Source organism: Cyanistes caeruleus, chromosome 2, assembly GCF_971803275.1.
Source record: "Cyanistes caeruleus chromosome 2, bCyaCae1.hap1.1, whole genome shotgun sequence".
NCBI classification, from domain to species: Eukaryota; Metazoa; Chordata; class Aves; order Passeriformes; family Paridae; genus Cyanistes; species Cyanistes caeruleus.
Window position 1 is genome coordinate 35,240,036 of NC_141702.1, and position 15,529 is coordinate 35,255,564.

Sequence of the window (15,529 nt, forward strand, 5' to 3'; positions counted from 1 at the left end):
GTTGTTGCTTGCAAGTGGAGCACTAAAGCATAAACAGGAATATGAACAATTTAGGGATCATAATGCAGAAAATTCTATTAGGAGGAAAAGGAATAAGGTAGGCTGAAGAATTGATGGGAGAAAATGCTGGAATGACAGCTGGCAGAAAAAATTATTTCTCTAAACTAATTTTTGCTGCCTCCTGCAAGAGTTTCAAATTGAGTCTGGGAACACTGGAAAGGAATTTGGAACCTGAGTAAATGATTGCAAGAGAGTAAGCAGCAGCTAAGAAAAGAGGTCTACTGACAGAGAAAGAAAAAAAAAAAAAAAAAGATTTCTTGTAGATTTATGGTGAATTTAAATGTTTGCTGAAGAATAATGTCCAGAGAGCAGAAGCACAAAGATAAAGGACAAACCTCGCCTCTCCAAGGTGACAAAGAAATGGTAATAATGCAAGGCCTCTGTTTAAACTAAATCCTGATGCATAAATAACATTTCACATGCTTCTGTGCTTTGTTTGACTTGGCTCCTGAACCTTTGCATCAGTAAGTGTGGTGATTTATGCAAAAGAAAAAAATTCTCAAAAGATAGACTCAGGTCCTCACAGCCATGAGATGCTGGGCCACACTGAGCAGTGGTTATTTTGTCAAGAGTGCAGAGACCTCATCTGCATGATGTGCTGGTTTTTGCCGGGGTAGAGTTAGTTTTCTTCACAGTGGCTGGTGTGGGCTGTGTTTTGGATTTGTGCTGAACACAGGGTCGATAATGTGGAGATGTTTCTGTTATTGCTGGGCAGGGCTTACACAGAGCCAAGGCCTTTTCTGCTTCTCGTACTGCCAGGCTGGTGGGGGGCTGGAGGAACCTGGGGAGAGACACAGCCAGGACAGGCGACCCCAGCTGACCAAAGGGACATTCCAGACCATGGAACATCACACTCAGTGCATAAAGCTGGGGAAGAAGGAGGAATGGGGGAATGTTTGCAGTGATGGCGTTTGTGTTCCCAAATCACCGTGAGGTGTGATGGGGCCCTGCTCTCCTGGGGATGGCTGAACACCCACCTGCCCACAGGAAGCTGTGAATTCATTCCTTGTTTTACTTTGCTTGAGTCAGCCTTTTTCTTTCCCTATTAAACTGTTTTTGTCTCAAGTTGAGAGTTTTCTATCTTTTACCCTCCTGATTCTCTCCCTGATCCTGCAGGTAGGGGTGTGAATGAGAGGCTCAGTGTGGCTGCTGGCCAGGGTTGAACCATGGCAGATGGTGCCAGTGCAATTAAGAACTTGGCCCATGACAACCTGGGTTCATTGCTATAAATGAGCACTTCCACTTTGATGTTTCCCTTTCCAGTTTTGTCTCTTGTGACTTCAGGTACATGTCCCATGCTGCTCCAAGCTGTCCTCTCTCTCTCCTGGCCTGCTGCTGCTGCTGCACCTTCCTGTACTCATTTTCTTGCCTGGAAATGGTAGCTGGACTCAAGTCTTTTCTGATTTTCAGAAGCATATATCATTCCTCAAATATACAATGTACTTCAAATGTGTATTAGGAGTTATTGAGCTAAACCTTTGCGGTGTGGATAAGGTATGAAGTGCCTTGATGTTTGAGATGCCTTAAAGGAAAGAGTGGTAAGAAGTATATAAATGGATGTTGATTTCTCAAGCAGCAGTTATATTCTTCTGGCTAATTGTGGGTTATGCAGGTTAGGAAAGTGGTGGTATGGATCCCGGATAACTTGCCTTTAAGAGCAAGCCACATCCCAAGGGACAACCTCAATAAACTAACTGTGCAGTCCTGCTTCTTTGCACAGTTGTTCTGGGGTCAGCAGCTTGTCTTGGATTGTGATGCAAGATGTAACCAAAAGCATGTATTCTGTTACCATGTGTTGAAACCAGGTGGGGCAGTGTTCTTTACCTCTTCCACGACCCATCTTCCTTGCAGGGGGATATCTTCTTTTAAGGGGCCATTGAGTCTCACTGCATGACGGATAAAATGACATCATCTTACTGTGAAATGTTCTGCCCAGGGGGAGGAGCCAAGCATTCCTACCTGGATATAATCTGAGACTTGGAACACCACAGGCAGCCTTTCTCCACTGGATCCCAGAGGAAGACCAGACTCATCTACACCAGCACTGGACCTTCAGAGGAGAACTACATCCTTCTACATGATCACTGCTTCAACAGAACCACATCTGTCACTGCATGAGAACTGCAGCCATCATTTAATCAGACTGCTACCAACACACTGACCAACAGCACCAGGTTGTATTCTGACTCTGTCATAGGTTGTTTTTTTGTCAGTTTTCTTTTTTTTTGTACTACTGCATTTTTATTTTAATTTCTTTAGTAAAGAACTGTTGTTCCTATTCCCATATCTTTGCATGAGAGCATCTTGATTTCAAGATTATGATATTTTGAAGGAGGGTTGGGTGGTTTATATTTTTATTTATTTCAAGGGAGGTTTCTACCTTCCTTAGCAGACACCTATCTTTTTTTCAAACCAAGAAAAGTGTCCTTGTGCTGGTGTGGTGGAGAGAAGCAGTCACCACTGTGGGAGCTGGAGGAAAAAGGGTCAGATTCAACTGCTCACAGTTAAAAGCAGCAACATGGGTCTGAATTGTTTTATGCTCTGAAAAAAAGGCTTGTGAAAAGCTTTGGACTTGGCAGAACACATCCATATTGCTTTCCTTAGTCCAACTGATCTAGCTGAGAATTTAAGGAAGTTGTGCAAGGATCTCTAGCTTCACTGGCTTGTTGACCAGTAGCATCTTGAAGTTTTCCTGGTCTTCCTCATATTACCACATGACTTCTTCCCTCTGTACTATATTTCATTTCTCCACTCCTGTTCAGAGCTGTATATTGAATCACACTCTAAACCAAAACATTGAATTTGTCAGGATTTACAAAATTTCCCTTCTATTTGTCATTCCAAGAAGCTTTATACCATTGGATGGCTCTGATGCCTTAGGATTTTAGCTTTTATATTTTTCAAATTCTGTACTGCTTTAGGGTATAACTCTAAAACTCCATAGCTTGTCAGCTACTGTTCTCCCTGTCTATTCAGATAAAACAATTCTTCTAGGCCTGTAACTCAAGGACACCCTACTGCCCCAGGCCCTGAAAAGTATAAACAAAAATGAATTAGGGGAGGAACAAACTGGGGGTATATTATTTCATTACCTGAAGCTGTAATTGGAGGATTAATCCCTGATATGTAAATAGACCAAACTTATAATTGTCTAAAAAATTCATGACAGTTGTCCATCTTGGGTGTAGCCCCTCTTCGGAGGCTTTTGACTGCCCAAGGTGTACCTATTGAAGGCCTTTAATAAATACTCACTTTATTCTCTTAATCTTGTCTAGCTTCTGTTCTAGGTAGCCACTCCAAGGCATCAGCTCATGTAAAACGCTGTATGCAAAAATGAAATGTCAAAATGCTCCAGGAACCTGAGCCTGTGTTAACCACAGTGAGTGGACAATGCCAGTGTGCCATGTTATACATCCCAGTAGAAGCATTGGGGAATCTTTCAAGTGCTCAGGGTTTTAGATTGAAGATATCTACTGCCTACATGGCTGGGAAGACAGACAGAAATAATCGTCAGGGTTCGCTTAGAAACTGTTTATAGGAGAATGTTCATAGACATTTTGAAGTTCCAAGGACAAACAAATTAAAGAAAAACAGAAAAATAAAATGCAATAGGAAAACACTGACTGAGTATTCTCATTAAAGGCGTGAAGATGAATTCAGCACTTCAGGATTTACATTCACACTCTGCAACTGAGTTGGAATAATACCATTGTTTGAGAGCAGAAATAGCTGATAAAATGTGACAGCTGGGGTTTGTTCAATGCATGAACTTCTGTCAGGGTATAAAATTAATCATATTCCTTAGAATAACATAACTGGCCCTGGTTCTTCCCAGTAGCTTTTGATTGCCTGCCTGGATATGTCAGCTAAGCACTGCTTTGTTGGGAAGGTTTCTAGGACAGAGACCTCTTCCCCAGAGAGAACAAGGGTAACCTCTGAGTGTAGGCAACACTGGCCATGGCCAGCTATTACTGGCCAGTAATCTGTTCAGATACAGTGGCAATGCAATGCAATGGTTATGGGACACATCTGATCATGGGGCCATTTTCAAAGCAAACCAAATGGTTGTGAGTCACTGAACCTCCAACCGCTGCCTTTCCCAGCTTGGCCAGAGCTCTCCTGCTTCCACTGGAGGTTTAGCTGCCTTCCACAGAGCCACTTTGAGCCCTTTGTGTAGTCCACTACTTGGGTTTCCTTTCTTCTCACTCATAAACAGATGTCTTTTCCACTTATTCTGGCTTTACAGTCATCTTCTCTACAAGCTTTAGCCCAGGGCCACATAAGTGACCAAGCCAAACATCTGAGAAGTCTATATTATCTGCAATTATTGTTCGACATTACAGGGGGCAATTTAAAAATATTTTCCTTTTTGCTTACATTAATGGTTTGGTGGTTGGAAGAAAGAGTCATGCTTGTCTCCATGCAGTTCCATCATTTTATTCAAAATTTACTATTGGAGTAACTGTAAATAAAGCTAAAACAATTTTTTCAGGAAAATATTTGTTTTTTTCTTGAGTATAAATTTCCCTCATAAATGTATTTTCCCTTTCCTCTGGCTTTACAGTACACTATTCACCTTCCCTTCAAGAATCAGCACAGGAATGCATAACCCAAGTAACCAGAACAAGTATCTGAGAACTCGTGTGTTTTTTGATATGTCTGATGAGAATGGAAAAGCTCTGCATGTCCTCACTCATGCTGTCATAAGCAAGAGCAGCCATGTAAGATGTTAAATATTTTGTACTAATGGACATATTGAAAAGCTTAAGCAGGGAGTTTGTAGATATTTCTGCTCAAAGGATACAGGTCCTGCAATGTTTTAAGGAATCTGTTCCAAAGACATTAATTCTTAGAACGGGAAGCTTAGGAACAAATCTAGGCCCTGCTGAGTATGATGAAGGGGTCTTTTGTGATCAAAGCCAGAATTTCCCCAGGGAATTTGCAGTGAATATAAAGGAAGAGACTTTAGTGTCACACTAATTTGTGCATATTCCCACTACATCTAAGAAAACAAAAAGAGAAATTGCACCACATCTGTATTTGACTGTTCTCTGTATTCAGTCAAGAGTCTTTCCTTCCAATCACGCTTAAGATGCTGATATTTATAAGTCTCTGAATTAGGAGTTTGCTTTTTATGTTTGTAGGAAAAGTTACTCTATAATGATAGCCTGCAGTTTGACTAGTAATCCCCTGTAGCTGATTAATTTCTAGTGAAAGATACCATTTCTGTGTTTTCATTTTGTTCTCTGCAAATTTTATGATCTGTTGAACAAACAGCATTTCAAAAGGATCTGTGATAATTGAAGCTATGTAAATAGTTTTGATTGATTTTGTTAAAATAATATGATTGGGTTTTATTATCTGTGTCACTAAGCCCAACATTCACTTATCTGAAAATTAAATATCTGAGTCTGAGTTGATATGATGCATACACAGCAGTATTTAGGATCTGTGCAATGATGCAGTTTTAAAGCAAATCTCATCCTTGTGTCTGTTGTCAGCTCAGTTCTTGGAGAAGTTGTTCTGCTTAGCTGAATTCCTTCGAGAGGAAATTGAACCAAAAGCTCTGTTCCAGGTATGCATCAAATGTCCCTCTATCTCTAGAAAGGCACAGTGATCTAAATGAATCCTTCAAGCAATTTTGAAATGTGCTTATGGGGGAATAGCTGCCCTAGGTAGGATAGCTGCCCTAGGGGAGCCAGACTAAATCAAGTCCAAACCAAACCCCATATGGACCTGGAGTGGACATTGGGGTTTCAGCACCATCTGCTTTGCTCTTTCGCTGTATCAAAGCAGATAGTAAACCAAAAATGCCTTTAGTGTCCCACTACAGTCAAGAGGAACAGGTCAGGCAACAGGTCTTAGACAACACTTGGCTTAGAGTATCAGAGCTACGTATTTCTCTCCATTATTATGGGATTATACAGTGGCTCAAACATCAGTCTTTTAAACACCTAAGTTAAGGCAGGTGAATCCCATTATTTTGATTTTTTGCACATGGCTCTCTGCTGAGGCATTCTCAGATGGTTTCATTTCCCAGCTAGATAGGATGGCTTTGTACAGAGAGAGACAATTGCACATTCTGTATTTTTCAGTGCCCATCTTTCCATTCCTCCCTTATTCCTCTGTGGTTCCTGCTCAAATTCAGGTTTGGAAAGAAATGGAGGAGCTGCTCTGAGTTTGACCCTGCTGAAATCAATGATAGAATTGCCCTTGGTTCACCTGGTGCAGCTCTGCCTGATTTAGCTTGTCTTCCAAAGTGCTTGGTACTTCTGTAAATCAGGTCCCAGGCACCATGAGCTGAGGAGCAGTCAGCTGGTGATAGTCACTGAGAAGTGAGGTTGTATGACTCACTTGGCACTTCTGGACAGCAGCAGGAAGGATGGGATAAGCCTCCAGCATGGTCTGGCCACAGTAGTGTCCTTCATCCTCCTCCTGTAACAGAACAAGGGCTGAAGAGTTACTCTGTGTCTGTGAGTCCTGTTCAGGTCTGAAATGGTGTGTTTAGTAAGGGTCCTATGGGAAACTGGTGTATGAACACATCCTGAGGGACTGACATGGGGTGTATTATATGCCAATGACATCAGTCTTGGCAGATCCTGAATTCTCTTTGCTTGGCTTCCCAACCTTAACAGTGCTCTTTAACTTACTCTTGTTACCTTGGGTTTTTTAGGCTCATAAACCCCCACATGCATTCACAGAAATCAGTCCTGTGGCACAGTCTCAATCCTTCAGCTGGCCCTACAGCCTCATTGAGTCCATCTTGAGCCTAACTCATAGACTCAATTGTCCAGGCAGCTCCTTCAATCCATTCTGTCTTTAAATTTTGTATTATACAGCCTATCCAACCCAATATGACACTGCAGCCCTTTCTTAACCCTGAATCAATACAAAATATATTTATTTGTTTGATTTTTCAATGCAAATCAGCAGTTGCCTTCCAAGAATCATTATGCATGCTTTATGTCTTAATTTAATAAATTTGTGCAAGTGAAAAGCCTGGGAGGGAGAGACAAAGGCATCATTGCATGGATGCTTTGAGTTGTTTTCCTAGCAATTTATTAGACTAATTGAGCATTGCTAGCACAATGATTAGCTAAAATGAGAACCATTGTTTTATTTATTTAGAATTTACAAGTATTAGCATGGCAACACTTGAGCTGCTGGCTGCTGGTGCTTTTTATTTCCCTTTTGATATTTTCAGATTCTTTACTATTTATTGTACCACAACAAACTGGTAGAAGATGTGTTTGCAAAGCTTCCTGTTTAAACCGTGAAGTTCCCCATATGTGTTGTTTCCAACAAGTGTGAAAAAGTTTCCAGGATCTTTCAAAAATTGTCCACAGAGCAACAGAGCAAATGAGCCATGTATAAAAAATTGTCCTAAACCATCTAAAAGTTAGTGCTGTAAATCCAGGAAAAGTTGAACAGATTCAGCATGAGCTTTCAGAAAAGCTTTACAGCACAGGGTAGCCTGAATCCTGATGATTTCTGTGCTGGCAGTAATGGGAAGTGCCTGTTTGCAATTTGAAGGTGTTCTCTATGCCAACCCTTTTGCAGACTGTCAGTAATTAGCAGCCCGTGGGTGTGTAGACCTGGGAAGGGTAATGTCAAGGCCTCTAATTTTCTTGAGGAGTGCACCCTGCTAAGCTATGCTGAGACACAATAAGTGCTTTCCTGCTTATTAGCAACTTTGAGATCACAAAAAAATGCAGACATCCCCCATTTTTCTTTAACCAAGCGTGAGCCTCTTCACATCCTGCTGTCACACAAAACATGTTGGTGTCAGCACATCTGTCACATGGACTCCCTGCAGAAAAGCCAAGGCATCTGATTTTCCAGCTGCACCTGGGTGCTCTCACACTGCTCTTTGCTTCAGCCTAGCTCCAAGCACACCCTCTGCAAATAATAAACTGGCTCAGGGACATCGTCCTGGCCAGATCTCTGCCCCTAGAGAGCCCACAGGCAAAGGCAGTAAAGGTTTTGGATGGGACTCATCTTCCTCACTGGTCCTTGGCATCCTCAGGGGGCAATGGCTGTGCATAAATTCTCCCTGCCAGACAGGCATGCCTTGCCTGGGCTAAGAAAACTACTGTTTTCTTTTAAGTGCATGCTTTGTTTCTCAAGGGAGAGCTGTGTCCCTTTTTTCATATTTATTTTTATGCAGTCTGTCTGTCAGTCTTCCCCCCAAACTCATGATTATGTCAGACAGCTTCAACCAAATTTAAAGAGGGCTTCTATTCATTCTGGATCTGCTATTTACCACCTGCTATTGTCATCTGCTGCCACCTGATTCTTGTATCAGAAGAGACAGTGAACTGTCACTGCCTGTGTACCTTCTCTCTGTGTTTTATTCCTCCCAGAACATCTGTGTATAAACTGCAGTCAGCAGAAAAAATAGAATGCCAAAGAATTGTCAAAATAAAGTAAGACTCTTAACCTCCCACGTTCTAAATTTTGGCATGGATTTTTTTGGTTTAAACATGGCTTGGACTGAGCCCCTGGTAAGTGTTTTAAGCAGCCACTGCACGACATGCTGTTTACTGCTGCTTTAAGATTGCAGAGCTGCTGTTCATGAGCAAGGCATTTGTGGCAAGATGACACAAAATTAAAACTCTGCCAGCCTAATTCTCACTACACACTGCTAAAGTGAACATTACAAAAGTAGTATGTACCTGAAAACAAAAGAGTCAAACCTCACTGTTCTCAAAATCCAAAATAAGATGATTTTATTTAAAAAATATGTATAAAAATTGGTTGTTAAGAGAGGAAAGAGAAGCAGGGAAAAGCTGGGCTTGGCTAGTGCTGAGGAATGGATTAGGGACCCCTGCAACTAGAAGCTAAGAGTCCTCACTGGCAGAACTCTGTAGGCATGAGAAATTAGTCAGTTTTTAGGGAATACAGAAAGGCATCCAAGACATTACACCAGATGATGGTAACATCCTTAATTAATTTTGAAACAGATACTGGAAATTTACACCAGAAGGAATGGACTCCACTTTCATAACATGTAAGTGAGGTTTGTACAAATAATCTGACCTGCAATACTTCATGTGCCATCCATACCTTATCCATGATTTTCCGGTGAGCTGTTACACACTGATGTACAATGGGTTTGAGCCTGAAGCGGAACAGGATGAGATCTTGAGCAACAGATTTGAGCAGCAACAATGCTTTACTGGGGCTGATTTTTGTTAATGCTAGTAAGGAAAGATTAAAATGAATGCCTTTCATTAAAACCAAAATCAACAGCTATTAGCTAGTTGTAGTTATTAGCTAGTTCTGTATAAATACATATGTATCACTAAAGCTTACTCTGTATATGAGTAGCTTTTGTCTCCATGAAAGACAATCTTCAGTGACACAACGTACTTTGGCTTGATTTTTTTTCCCCCTTCTGTCTCCCACTGACAAATGTGTATAAGTTTGAAGAAGGAAAAGCAGGAAACTCATTCCAGAACACATTTGTCAGTCATCCTTGTAGTGTTAGTGATTTAGATTTGTAACTTAAAGCTGGTAGCATTAGTATATAATTAGGTCTGAAAGATTTGAAAATTAAAAGATTGAGTTAAAGACACTGAAGGAAAAAAGTGTCTGTTCTGGAGTCTGGTCTGGGCTGTTTTCTTTACCAAGTGCATCTTCAATTTTTCTCAATAATAAACTGTAATACAGGACCTAGAGTGCAGAAAAAAAGGTCATCCTTTATTTCATAAGCCCCAATCTAACAATGGAACACAAATTATTAGATGACAAAAAGCACTCTTAAAATAAAGCTGTGCATAATGAGCCTGGGTGAATGGCAACAGGTATTTACTCCATTAATATTCTGTATTTAGTACAACAGAAAATGTCTTTGAACTAATCAAAAAAATATATTCATATGAGACCAGGTTTTCCCTGTACTTCCATCATAATAATCTCAGGGCAATGTTGTTGTTGTTTCCTCCTTATACATTATCCACACTGTGGCATCCTGGACCCCTACCCCTGGACAAGCCTCCCCCAAGTCCACAGCAGCTCTGTAGTTCTTCTCTTTTTTTTCATAGATCTGCCACAGTATTTTTAGCCTCTTCCCAGCTTCCACTTTCACTGCAATACATTGTTTTACCTCACTCCTTGCTTTTTACTCATCTTTTGACCTGAAAATCAGGGAGCTGGCAGCACAGACTGTAAATGACGTGAACTGGCGTGGATGATGATTTCCTGACCTACGCTTCTGCTGCTGCCAAAAGGAAGGCTGGAGTCACCCTGTCTCTGTGGAGGAGCTGATACAAAACTTACAGCACTTCCATTGAGATCTGTAATGGGATGGACCAAGGACTGAAAAAAATTGTTAATGGGCTCTGGCAGGGACTGATAGCCTGCACAGCAGCAAGAATCTCATCTTCTTGTGAAGTGTTTCCATTTTTTTCCCTTTACCCCTCGCCCTGCTACAGTCCCAAAGATTCTTAGGTATCCCTGGTGGCGGTACAGCATGTGAGTTTTCTTTCCAAGAGATTAGTGATATTGGCTTTGCAGAATCTGTCGTGTCCTTGTCAGAGGACATCTCTCCAGGCCTCTGAGTGTCTCACATAGGATGATAAACCCACTGTGGAAACCAGAAGAAGTGTCATGATAATTTATGTACTAATGGGCCAGGATGTGAACTGAGACCTCTCCAGTTCCATCACCTGGCAAGAATCTTCTATCACTGCTGCTCCAGGCTGAGCTCAGGTAAAAATATCCTTGAAGCTAAATTGCACTTGAAGGCAGGGATCATCTTTTCAGTCTGTGTTCACACAAAACCTGCCAGAGGGCATTGATTCATCTTTGGGCTTCCTGTGAAGTGCAGTCACATAGACATAATAATATCCTTACCTGGTTCTGCCCTCCAGCCTGTTCTGTACAAAGTAACATAACTTTGCATTACAGCAAAGTAATGCAATCAATGTAATAATTTGTCCCCCAATTCCTGTTGTAATATATAAGCCAATGTATGAAGTCAGGCATTTAACACAAAATTGAAATCAGAAAATGACTAGGGATGACCAAACAATAGCAATGGCATGTTGTCCAATGCTACTTGTCTTTCCAGCATGACACTTATCCTTCCATTGCCAGTACTTGTTGGAGTCAGAGGCACAGGAAATACTCCCTTATCTGTGCTGACAAGCTCTGGCTCTCAAGAAAACGCTGAATTTAACTTAAAACCCTGGAAAAAGCTTCTAGAACTAAGTAGAGGAACTGAGAATATGAGTGTGTAAATTAGATAGAATTATATTAAGTCACTGGGTGAGAAAGAGTTTAGAGTTTAAGTTATATTAATGAATAAGTGACAACATAGAGGATTTGGGGTGTTATCCTTCTCTCCTTCTTCTTGTCCTTCTTCTAGAGCTTTTGGGTAATATTAGGGGATTGGATGAAAGAATCCACATTGCAGGACACAGGTGTTGGGTTTTAGGGTTAGTAATGGAAATAAGTTACTTGGCAGTTCATTATTGGATGGTTTCACACTTAAAATACCTTGAAGAGATACTTCTTCAGCCATTTTGCACCTTGTTACCCTAGTGTATATAGCTCCTTGTACTCTGTAAATATGTAATATAGATAAGAAAGAATAGACAACTGAGCCTGAACAAGAGGAAACAGGTCTCTCTCTCATCAATCTCGGTCCTGGGGAAAAGAACCAAGCCAGCAGTGTCTCACCCCGACAAGTACCCGCACTTGTATGTATGCAGATCAATCCGTGAGGCACGGAGAAATGTAAATGTGGGTGGACAGCAGAGCCTCCTTCTCCTAACTGCTATTTGTTCCACCATTTAGCAGGCTTCAATTTAGACACGTAATTTTTAAAGCAAACCTGTGACTAACTGTGTGGACACTCAGAAACCAAACAAGATGGATTTATGGCCAGCCCATTTGCACAGTGGAGTGCTCTTATTTAATTATATTACTATTTCCCTATTGGGTTTCTGGTAGTTTAAAAGTGCCTCTCTGCATGTTGCAACATTTTAGCTCTGCTGTGGAAATTAAGGGTTGTGAATTCATTTGCATCTTTACTAGAGAAAGAAGTGCTAAAATAAGGCTAAACCTCATCCTGTGCTCAAAATAACCTTAAAATCCCCTTTCTGGTCCATGCATCCACATTTTTTGCCTGAGTTGATGAGCCTTTTCCATTATATGATGTTGTTTGTTTCAGACATGTTTGCTCTTTAGAGTTTTGGTTTCAGCCTGTATAGACATCCAGGTTACCTTCTGTGTGGACCCACCAGCTGCTTGAAGTACAGTGGCCTCTTGGTCAGAATCACTACACTCTGTCCCTTCCTGAGTATATGATTTGCATGAGGTATTTGAAAGTAGTTGTAAAGCTCTCCAAAAGTGTAAGCACTTTCAAACTCCACTGCAATCCCAGTGCAAACAATGGTGTTACAGCGAGCAGCCTCTCTCCAGCCCAACTCCAAAAGTTGCCAAGCAAATAAAATAAAATTAAAGCTGAATCCAATCTCTCTCAAAACTACCAAACCTCATGCACTCCCTTTCAACCCAGACACAGGGAAAAGCCTGCACTGGTGCCATTGCAGCTATCAGATGTGCCTGAGTCAGGGCAAGGGAAGAATTCCAAAGGGAAGTCTTTGGGGCCCCCCCGTGTCCTTCTGCCAGCTCCCTATCAGATTCTGCCCTCAGATTATCTGCCTCCAGCTCCCACTAAAAAATGTCAGAAAGATTTATGGGCAAGTAGCCAAGGGCAGAATTTGGCAGTGATAATGAAAAAGCTCCCAATTAGTGTCAGATAAAGATGACAGACTCTATCTGTCTTTGAGAAAGCTGAAGCCTTTTGTGTGTGCTATGTCGTTTTTTAGCTGTGCTCTCAGGTCCCTTTCACTCGCCTTCACTTACATCAGCTGTGATAAAATGAAATTGCTGAGGCAAAGCAATTACACTGAAAAGTGCTTGTTCTGGCTTGGCCCTCTCCTATTATGTTAGTGAGGGCTGGACTTGTTCCTGACAGAGATGAATGTGTTCTGTCTGTATCTCTCCTTCCCAGGAAATAAAAGTGAAATATGAAACAGATTCAAGGAAATAAGATCACAAAGCTTGCCTTATCTTCTTTTCTGCCCATGAAGCCTAGGATATTCAAAATTTTTATGACCCAGTTGGCTTTCACAGCTCTTTCAGTTCTGTTTATGGTCAAGCCTCTGTCACACTGGTAGAGGAAATGCCACATTCTCCAGAAGGAGTACGGGGGAAGACAATATGGAGCTCCTCTGTGGTGGTGATGAGTTCTCCTCAGAGTGTTCTCATACAGAACACTGCCAGAACACTGTGGGAACATTCCTGACTCTGCTCAGCGTGGGTGAGGCTTCACTTGGAGAACAGTGCCTACTTCTGAGCTCCCCAGTTGTGGTGGTACATCCTTCCCTGCCCCTTGGGACAGCTTTTTGCTTGCTGGAATTGCTGTTAGGAATTTGGCATTTGTGTCATGAGTTGGGCAGTGGAGCATCCCTTGACCACACCGGAAGCTCTTGCATGGCTAAAGTGAAAGCAGCACTGACCATACCAGGAACTCCTGGTGCCTAGCTGAGGTGAAGGATGGGAATGGGGATGTTCATTCATCCCTGACAGCCTTGGGGCATTCTCTACCTCAATTGTAGCTTGAGTGGAACAGTACCATTGTTGGTGGAGTTGTGGAAACTCCAATAATTACTGACCTGGGTTGTGCCCAGCATGGAAACTTACTGACAGCTAAAGCAAATCATTTCACAACCCTATAAAGAGTGTTCCTGAGTTAGGTCCTTTGAGCTCTCCTGGGTGGCAGTGGGTCTAACCTGCACCTCTGAGAGGGGCACTCCTACAGCTCATGAACTCCTTGTGTGACACTTGGAGGACTGTTGCTGAAAGCTGAGGATGGGGTCTCTGCTGATACCCCCAACCCCTTGAGTCTCAATCCTCGCCCACTGAGAAATGCCAAGGCATTTGACACGTTTCATTGACCCACAGGGGGGATTTTTAACAGGCATGTTTGTACATACAGATATGTATATATACACCTCTGTGTCTGCCTGCATGTGTGAATTGACTTTAACACCCAATGGCAAGTATAGCATAAATTTTGCCTTCTCAGATCTGTAAATAAGACACTGTTGTGGCAGTAAATTCTACAAAATCACTTTATAAAATGTTAAATTAGCCAATGATTAAGTGCTGATAAACCCTGTAGACATAAACTGTTGACCAGGTCTGGGACTGGTAAGATGGACTCAGCCACACTCAGACTATGTCAAGGGGTCCTCTCTGAAGCAGGAGGTCGTGTCATGAACCTCATGTCCCAGCATGAAGGTCTCCCTTACCCTATGGACCCTTATCCTTTGCATCCCCAGTCTCTGTACAGATCATTCTAAAATTATTCCAAGCCTGTTTTCCTTTGTATGATTTATTTTTGCACTGAGTAATGGAAATCTTGCCACAAAATTTTGTTGCATTTCCCACAAATTTGTAGTAAAATCTGCTTTTGACAACAGCTTTGATGGTGATTCTTTAAGCAACTTAAGCCACTCATTGGTGACAATTTGGTATAGTCATCAGGATCCTAATTTGGGATTCATGACACCTGAGCATGAGTTACATGGTCTCAGATAAGGAAGTTGTGTGACCATGGGAGACTTTCACAAGTCCCACCAGTTAACATCTTACTCTGTGTCTCATATCAATTTTCCTGCTATATTCACCCACCGCTGGTCCCATACAACCCCTTCCTTATGTAATTGCTCTGTCCTTTTCAGTAAATATCCTTGTACTACCCTGTTCACTGATGGTTCAAATTCCAGCCCAGGAAATCATTAGTTACCAAACTTGTTGCTTCTCTAAATTCACTGTGTGACTGGAAATGTGGTGGCCCAACTCCCACGCTCTTGTGTCCCTATCAGGTTTGGTCCCTCATCTAGGAAAGGTATTTTTTGATGTCAGTCACTCTGGTCTGTGAGCTTGGATCCTCGAAAATCCTTCTCAAAACTCAGGATTGATCCTGCCAAAGGCAGCAGAAGTTTTCCTGCTGGTTGCGTGGAAGTTCGGGTTCATCCCAGAAATTCCTGTGTGATCACAGTTTTCCACATCAGTTTGCAGTTACTCTGTAGTTATTGCAGTTATATTGCATTTTGGTACTTTTGATCCACTTTCAGAAGCTTAGATCTGAAGGCTTCTCCTGTGAGTATCTGCAATGTGGCAGAAGAGGCACCTAAACCAGGAGACAGATAACCACTGGTTGTGATCAGCCTGTGCCTCAGTCACTGCAAAGCAAACCTCTGTCTCTGAGACAGGTTTTTCCTTCTCCCCCCTTCCCAGGGGTGCACTGTGTTTTACAGATATATTTGTCAGATAAACCTGCAGTGTTACATTAACCTGTTCTGTGTTTAAACAGAATGATCCGACAGTAGTTGTTCACTTATTTCAATCTATTTTGATACTTATTCCACATTTTCATCTTGTCTATAAA

General features: G+C 41.8%; 1 long non-coding RNA gene across 1 annotated transcript; it reads left to right on the plus strand.

Annotated features, from left to right (window-relative positions):
- The first annotated feature begins 1,857 nt into the window (after positions 1–1,857).
- LOC111925758 (uncharacterized) lies at positions 1,858–12,865 on the plus strand. Its single transcript, XR_002862437.2, has 5 exons — positions 1,858–2,234; positions 3,336–3,439; positions 4,625–4,781; positions 5,562–5,635; positions 9,024–12,865. It is a non-coding gene; the product is annotated as an uncharacterized LOC111925758 (long non-coding RNA).
- Positions 12,866–15,529: the final 2,664 nt, after the last annotated feature.